The 6,957-nt window shown below is 46.5% G+C and overlaps 1 protein-coding gene across 3 annotated transcripts in view; it reads left to right on the top strand.

Annotated features, from left to right (window-relative positions):
- Positions 1-1,174: 1,174 nt before the first annotated feature.
- FAM53A (family with sequence similarity 53 member A) overlaps positions 1,175-6,957 on the top strand; it is a 70,086-nt gene continuing 64,303 nt past the window's right edge. The window contains exon 1 of one of the 3 annotated variants that reach the window (XM_066995583.1): positions 1,175-1,284. The gene's annotated coding sequence lies outside the window, so the exon portion shown is untranslated. The remainder of the gene's footprint in view (positions 1,285-6,957) is intronic. The other 2 variants (XM_048046003.2, XM_048045980.2) reach the window with 2 other exon arrangements.

Raw genomic sequence — 6,957 nt, 5'->3', positions numbered from 1 at the left:
ATTAGTTTTAAGGTATTGGTCTTCTAGGGTTAAAATTTGAAAGCCTAGAAGATAGCCAAGCTAAAATAAGGATGTCCCAGTTACAGAGTTTTGATTTGTACTCTGCTTTGCTAAACTCAAGATACCTACTGTTGCATGGTCTTGTAATTCATCAAAATCTTACAGGATAACGAGGTGAACTGAGAAACTTCTGGGTTAAAGGAAAGGTGTGGAAGCAAAGTGTAACATGCAAAAATTCAAGGACAGGTTGTGGAAGGCTGAAATAACAGATGCTTGTTAAAGGGATGCAAAGAGCTTGTTAATGGTTACCAAATGCCTGTAACGCAGCGGCGTTAGGCCTGTAGGCAACAGTAAATCAGGGCTTGGTTTCTCACAGCGCTGCGGATTATGCACCACATAAAGCAGTCCCTGCCCTGACAAGTGTACAACGCAATTGTTGTCCAAACACATTCCGCTTCCTCGCTGCGCCTGACTCACGGCTGCTTCTGAAAAACTCCCATAGGAATATTTTTTTTTTTTTTGCAGAATAACGTGATTTATTTTTTTTTTTAAGCCTCCATTTTGAGAGACGAGAGAACATGGCACCCCTCCCGACCCCCCGCGGGACGTGCACCTGAGGCACCCCAGCGGGCTGCCCGCCTGACGGGGGCAGGCAGAGGGCGGTGTAACCCCACGTTACACAGCACTACGGCCGGGAAGGACCCGAAATAGGAGCGGGGGGAGCCTCATGGTGCCCGTCCCGCTCCCTCCGTGCCCGCCCAGGCCCGGGTGCGCCCCCCCGGGGCCGCCTCAGGAGCCGCCCCCCGCCAGCCCGGGCCCGGCCCCGCCACCATGACGGGACCGTCGGTGCCCGCCCCGCCCCTCACTATCGCGCATGCGCAGAAGCGGCGGCTAGGCTTCGCTGCGCCACGCGCGCCCTCCTTGCGCCTCCATCCGGGGCCGCGATGACGTAATGGGTGTCCCCCCTCCTCAACCGCTCAGCCAATGAGAGAAGGGAGCCGCGCCGCCGCAATGCCTCCTGGGGGCTGTAGTCCGCCTCCGTACTCCCCGCCTCGCTCCTGCAGCGCGGACCGTGCGCTCGTTACGGGCCCCCCGCCCCCTTTGTGGGCGGGGCCGCCTCGCCTCACCGCCCTATGGCAGGGCGGGTGAAAGGTCCGCGGGCGGGCGCGGCAACCAATGGGAGCGGGCGGGCGGCGGGAGGGGGCGGGGCCGGCTGTGTTTTGTTCAATTGCCATTGAGGAGCTCGGGCCAGAGGCGCAGGGGAGGCGGCGCGGTCGGGCGCAGGTACCGGCTGCAGGGGGGAACAGGAGCGGGGTGGGGGGGGGAGGGCCCAGGGGTGCAGCCCCCGGCGGCCGTTAACGATCGCAGCCGGCCGTTAACGGCCGTTGGGATAACGGCTGGGGGCTGTCCGGGGCTTGGGGGGGGCCGGGCGGCGAGGCCTCGGCTGCTTCATGGTGTTGGGGGGGGGGGTGGTGGTAGAAAGGCAAGAAATTAAAAAAAAAAAAAAATCATTAAAAAATTAATTAAGGGGTTAATGTGGCAGTGCAGGGCTCCTTTGTGGTGGGGGTGCGGATCCCTCCCCGCCCGCTCCTTGCGGCTCTGGGTGTCCCCGCACCCCAACCATCACGGATACCCCCACCCCCAGCGCTGTGATCCTCTATTTGTGGCCTCGAAGATTAAAAAAAAAATAAACTAATACCTGAGATCTGCTGCTAAATAGCGTCTTTGTGCCATGCCAGCCCTTGCCCGGGCAGCAGCGCGGCTTTGTTCGGGCAGTTGGGCTCCAGCAACGGCCCCATTGCCTGCACGGCCCGCAGTAAGGCCTGAATTTAACCGATTTGGGGGAAATTTTGGCTTTTATGGGAAGAGATCCCCCAAGGCGCGGTGAAGCGGAGGGGCTGGGTGCAGCTGACCCCCGGCACCCCGTAGCATCACCCTTGTGGCAGGGCTCTGTGGGCTGAGCCCTTTCCCTGCAGGCAAACCACGCACCCCTCACGGCTACCCCAAAAGCAGCCCTTACCGAAACCCCTCTGTGTAACAGCACCCCAACTTTCGGGTTCCTCACGCGAGCCTGAATCAGCCCCGATAAGGCACCGACTTCCAACGCCAAGGCCCGGGGATGAGCTGAGCCAGCTGGTCGCGTCTGTTTTCGGGTCCGCTGTGCTTACATTAAAATTAGAACAGTTATTGCAGCCCTCGCTGCCGCGTTGCCTCCGATTCGGGCTGCTAGAGAAATGTTTCCATCGGAGGCTTTTTTGGCAAGGAGCAGGAAGTTTCTGTATGTTGTGGCAAGCTGAAGTATTTCTTCTGCGGGTTTTAATTGTGAATAGGCTGCTCGCTTTGAGACAGGGTTATGAAATCTGGAGGGCAGCGTTTCCTGAAAGGCAAAAAAAAAAAAAAAAACTTTCCTATCGCGGTGCGTGACTTGAGATCTGCTTTTATTGGAGGTGCAATGAATATAATCAGGACAGGAGAGCTTGCGTCTGTACAGTTATTGGGCTCCTGAGAACGCCTGGCAGATAACTCCACTGAGGCAGGAGATTGGTATGTATAGGGAGCTAAAATACGTTCCAGGTAGTTTTACGTGAGGTGGTTTCCATATGGCTAGCGAGGAATTCCTAACCAAAAAATCAGTTTGTTATCCATTTATGCTGAATTTCTGGGAAATGCTATCAGTCCAGTATTTTTAATCTTCTCTCATTTCTGTCAATAACAAGATTCTGCTCTTCACACGGAAGTGTGAGCTGGCTGTTAGATGTAAACTTAAAATACTGATCTGTAGGATCCCCCTGATGATATCCTGAGAGGATATCTTGTGCTGGGGTAATCTGTCTGTCCTCTAGCGGCCTGTATCTGCCAGTGTGTAACCCGTAGTTATTGTCTCTTAAGTGGAAGAATTAAAGCTGATTAAATAATTATATGGGGATATTTTAGATTTGGGGTAGTTAAACTTCCCTGTTTTCTCTTGAAAGCTGTTTTGGGCAGGCTACTGTGATTGGGAAGGACAAGGAGGCTGGAAGAAGAACTGTGTGTATTTGCAACATTTGAGTTAGCTTTTGGAAGCTTAGTGTATGGCATAAAACCAAATTTATGAAAATACGGTGGGCAAATAAACTGAGAGCTTAACTTTGAGAGATTTTTCAATATATTGCACTGGCTGTTTTATTTTGGGTTGTTTTATTTTGCTGTGTAGGATTTATACTTTCCTGTAGGAATTCCTTGGGAGTCTGGTAACCATTATTATTGTAGCTCCCTCTTTTAGTTCCTTGCCCTTTTCCCTTCCCTCTTCTTTCTCCCCCTTCCTCTATTGCCTCCCCCCAATCTACATTCCTTTGTGCTAGCAGTGATGATGGCAGTTCTAGTCACCTCCTGTGGTTTGATAGATTATTCCCTTTAGAAGCATGTGTACTTAAAACTTTCCAAACATGATTCTTTTTTTTTGCCCCTACACTTTTTTGTTACTGGCTTAGAGTTTTTGTTTTAAGAATTTGTCCTTTCTGGTTTTGCTTTGAGCTTTCTTAAATAGCAGTAAGAAGCCTTATTAAACCTTTAAGGGAAAGTATTAGTATTTATGTTGTGGTTTTCATTTCTTCTTGCATAGTTTGGAGGTGGTAATATACACAGCAGTTTTGCCTCTTGGCCATGGTGAGTTTCCTTCTTGTCTGCAAGCATACAGGTTGAGCTTTTCTTAGGAAAAATCTTTGCTTGCTTGAAACTTTTATTTCTGTAGAATAAACTCATTGGGCTATTTTTAGGTTACATTCTTGAGATCTCTAGTTAATGTAAGAATTATCTTGGAGCTAAAATGTTCATAGGACCTAGTCTTTAGTCTTGTACAATCCACAGAAATTTATAAATTTTTATTTAAGTTTATATTTTGGTAGAAAACTTAAGAAATTCCTGTTTGGTACAGGAGTAGCTGTAACTCTTATTCTAGGTTATGTGAGTAATAGAAGCCTGCTGGGAGGTGGCAACCCCAAAGCTGTGAAGGGCTTTAGGAACACTCCTGAAGGAGTGAATGGTAGGTAGCCTTCTCCTTGTTAATTTTGGAGAGGAAATTCAAGGCTGGGAAATCAGCTGCCTGAGGTCAGTGTAGTGTACTGGCTGATGGCTTCCTGGCAGGTAAGTTGTTTGAATCGATTGACTGCATGCCTGAGAGGTAGCCATTGACAACTTCGCTTTAGATGTGGCTAACAAGATCCGTGCCATCAGTGAAATACTGCAGTCCAGAGAGGAAGAGAGTCTGTAAAACCAGTCAATTTTTCAGAAAATGGCTTTCTTTAAGGAGTTTCTGCTGCTCTCAAAAGGGAGGTATGTTTTAAGTCTAGAACTGTTACAGTTTTTTCTGTGATGATATGGCTGGATACTGCAGTACTCTGCAAGTGTAGAAAAACCTGAAATCAAGGTAATTGTCATCTCTTTAATACTGCCTTTATTTTACTACTTGTACTGTTTTTTTGTGTTTCAGTCATTTTGGGAAAATGATGTCATCGACAAGCTGGCAAGAAACTCCTGACTTAACGCTTTGTAGTGGGCAGAAATGCCTTCTGAAGGCCCTGCTTCTGCTAATTTTTAGGTTGGGGTGAGGTGGTAGGCCGGGTTGTTGCTACATATGTGATCTGGGTTACGGCCGTTGGTTTACTGGCAGCAATATTCCTTTATGCAAACAGTTCACAATCGTGCTTTAGAATGCATAAAGTCTTTAAGTTACTTTACATAAGGAAAACTTACTGAATTATAAAAAAAATACATATAATTGGCTTCTGCTGTTAGTACTTGGTTATATTTTATTGAAATGCAGGCCATCACTTACGCTACGCTTGTTGATGTTAGCGGTAAGATCAAGGGTTCTGATGACTTAACGCTAGCATCGTTGCTCTGAATTTGGTATGACAGCACTGGTTGAAGTTCCCATGAAAATTAACCTCTTGTATTTAAGTGCAGGGAAGAATACTTTCAATGATGCATCAGATTGCAGGCCTAGAGCTCTGGAGGCACTCAGAGACCCTCGCCCGGTGCCAGCGATGGTAATCGCCCTTCAGCGTGTGTAGGTGTGTCTGCAGATGGAGCTAGGAGTGTGAAATCAAACAGTATTTTGCCTGGAGCTGTCATTAGAAGTGTCATTTGCAAAACTGTCTCTGTATAGGCAGAAACGCGTGTCGTTGTGGGAAAGGCATCTGAGATGGAAGAAAGCTGTTCCTGCATTTGCTGAGCTTTAAAATTGGAACCCAGCTGCTACAGGAAAGGGTTGATGAGATAACTGCAGCAGCACTGTCTATACCTTTACTTTTGTGCTGGGATCTGCGATGCAGGAAGGCAGAATCTGGATTCCTCTTTTTCTGAATAATCCCTGTTTCCCTTTAATAGCCCCCAGCCAGCCCAGGCAGTTGGCTTGCATTTGTTAATGCATTTAAGACTTACGGGTTTATGAAAGATCAGTTGTAATTTGGCAATTTCTATTTAAAAGCTAAGGTGAGTTATCTTTAAAAACAAACTAGCACCTCTACTGTCCTAAGGAGACCTTGTACAACAAGGCTGTGGCTCCTTTCTACTGTCACCTCCCCTTGAGCCATGAATAGGAATAATAGGAACTTCTGTTGGTGTTATATTAACTTTAGGTCTGTAATTTGCATCTCAAATAACACTGAACAGCTTTAATGCCTTTGAGGGGTTTGGGAGGTTTTTTTAATTTGTATGGTAAATGTGTTTTTTAACTTAATTGAGCAGTTCAAATTATTATTACAGCATGTTTAACTTTTCTCCGTGCAGCTTATGTTGAGGTAAATGGCACTAAATCCTTGATTTCAGTACTCTGTGCGTATATTACTTTTTGCCTTAATTGTGGCTTTAGACTTTGTAGTAGTAAAGTACTCCTATCTTGCTCACATTTTGTATGGTTACTAGTGGATACTTCGTGATGTTTGGGTTCTTTATTCCACCCATCAAAGTCTTGCTTATAGGGCAAATTCTTGTTTTAAAGGCCACTGCTTCCTTTAACTCCCCATTTTCCCACTGACAAATGCACTTGCCGTTCTTTGAGGCTTCTGTTGGTGTGACCTATTTTGTTTTTAGAGGGATGAAAACTTCACGTATTTAAGGAAGAAGCAAAAAGCCCGTATGTCATTTCTCTATCAAACCCTGTTGCTGTATCGACTCCTAGAACCCAGAAGTCACGTGCAGGATGTGAAGAAGGCTGGTTTGTTTGCTTGGGGTCTGTGGTGCGATGCAGAACATGAATCAAACCCCAAGCTGTTGAAACATGCTTGAGGCCGGATGGCTCTGGATCTGCAGGGTGCTGTCTCTGGCAGCTCAGTGTTCCGTATTCAACACAAAGATGGCCACTGAGGTTGCAGGTGATTTTCAAATCATGGCGTGAAGCAGCTTTGCTGTCATAGCGTAGGAGACATCTGTTCTGTGTGCTGTTTGCGGGTGTGGTTTGTTTTGAAGGGATGTATTTAGGTACCTAGGATTGGTGTGTGTGCCAGTAGTTTTTTGATAAACTGATATTTAGAATTTTGAAATCCTATTTCATTTAAAAATGAAGTAATAACCTCTTTGCTTATCCCATACTAATAGTAGTGGCAAATAATCATTCATTATGTCCTGTCTGTAATTGAGCATAGTGGTGTGTAAGCATGCTCTAAGACTGCTGCTGTGCTCCACAGCATAATTTGATACAATATTTAGTGAGGAGGAGAGAGGAGTAATGAAAACATTGAATAACTACTGCCTTAATTAGCTAAAACATGGCACATATCTCTTCTAGTGGGGAGGGGGAAGAGCGTGGGTACCCAAAACTTAATCTTTGCATTTTTAAAAAGTGATTTGAAGTGAATCTTGATGAATTTGATACATGTGGGTATCTTGGGGAGGCTAAACTGAAGTGTTGGGGTTTGCTCTAAGGAGGGGCTGTTGAAAGGCAGAGTTACTGGTTAGAAGATACTGCTGTGAATTTTA

Source organism: Anser cygnoides, chromosome 4 (assembly GCF_040182565.1).
Source record: "Anser cygnoides isolate HZ-2024a breed goose chromosome 4, Taihu_goose_T2T_genome, whole genome shotgun sequence".
Lineage (NCBI taxonomy): Eukaryota > Metazoa > Chordata > Aves > Anseriformes > Anatidae > Anser > Anser cygnoides.
Note: the sequence above shows the minus strand (reverse complement) of the source record. Positions and strands in the feature narration are given on the sequence as shown.